We start from the raw sequence: 1,416 nt of genomic DNA on the forward strand, positions 1-1,416 counted from the left end.
GTATAAGCTCTGACTTAGAAGATAAGATACCTTCTCAGAAAGCTTTATCCCTGTGTTCAGATTTTCATAAATGATTCTCAAAGGCATAGTTACTTAAAAATCCCCACATAGAAAAACATCTGAGAAACTCTTTGGACAATTTGAACAACGGTAGTCAGCAACCTAGAATGTACTGGCTACCAGTTTCTATTTAATTTGAAAACTTCCTTGTCAGTATCGTGGTGCCATGGTTCACATTTCAAAATGAAATGGAAAAAAATGTCTATTCAAATATATGGAGGGTGAAAAATGTCTGTGGCATTATGTAAAAGCAAAACAATTAGTTTCTGAGAAACAAAGAAAACATCATGGACAAAGACACTGACAAATTGGTTCTTTCTTTAACGCTTACACACTGTAGTCTTACCTAAGGACGAGCGGTAGCTCACATGCTTTTCACTGAAGAAAGGACTACTTGGACCTCCCTTTCCTCATGAAAAAGAAAATGGAAGGAAAATGATAAAATGGAAAGAGAGTGGATGCCATCATGTGACTAAAATAAGTTGAGTGTATAATTTCTTCTTATGTATCCTGAAAACTATGATTAAAAGAGAAACTTACCGTGATATTTCTCCCATATAGACAACATGTAAGGGTATACGATAAATAAATAAAAGAGTTTCCTTTGTGAAGTAACTCTATCAATTCTGAGCATCTAATCTAAAAAATAAAGAAGTAGTATTTGCTTTTGTGTGAACTCTTATAGAGATCTAATCTTTTAAAATTCTTGCAAGATTGAATGGTGTCATAAAGTCAGATTGAAAGGCTTTTAAAATCAAGGCTCAATTGGGCTTAGTCTTAAAGTCAAGGAAGAACCACTGAAAAATTGAAGAAAATGGTAAATTTAAAATCTTAATACATTATGTAAAAGTACTTTCATAAATGTGGTGCCTGGGGCTGAAAACTCGCCTTGAGCACACAGGAGATTTGAGCTCTGAGAGGACTGGTACCTTTCCTGAGCTTTTATGGCTGACAGACAACAGGTATGGAGCATGTGTCTCCAGCCTTCTAGCCAGTTCTCTGGCCCTACCTAATGGTTTTTTTAAAAAACGTTCTCCACCAGGGGGAGGCCTGACTGTCTCAGCAGGAAGAGCTTGGGACTCAAGATTGTGAGTTCCAGCACCATTTGGGTGGTAGAGATTATTTAAATAAATAATGAAAAAAAAAAAAATACTCAGGAAGCCCTGAAGTTGCAAGAAGGTGCTTAGGCTTGTTGGTAGGGGATGGGGAACACATTTCAAAAGGTGAGCTGATGGGGCCTGTCTTAGTTTGCCCCACCTCCCCCATACCCCAGCAGAATCTCTAGGCACATATTCATATCACATGTCTATTTTACACTTGTCCTCTCAAAGATCTATCCCTTCCCATTCTCTCATT

Source organism: Mustela putorius, unplaced genomic scaffold (genome assembly GCF_011764305.1).
Source record: "Mustela putorius furo isolate JIRA1106 unplaced genomic scaffold, ASM1176430v1.1 tig00003863_pilon_pilon_pilon, whole genome shotgun sequence".
NCBI classification, from domain to species: Eukaryota; Metazoa; Chordata; class Mammalia; order Carnivora; family Mustelidae; genus Mustela; species Mustela putorius.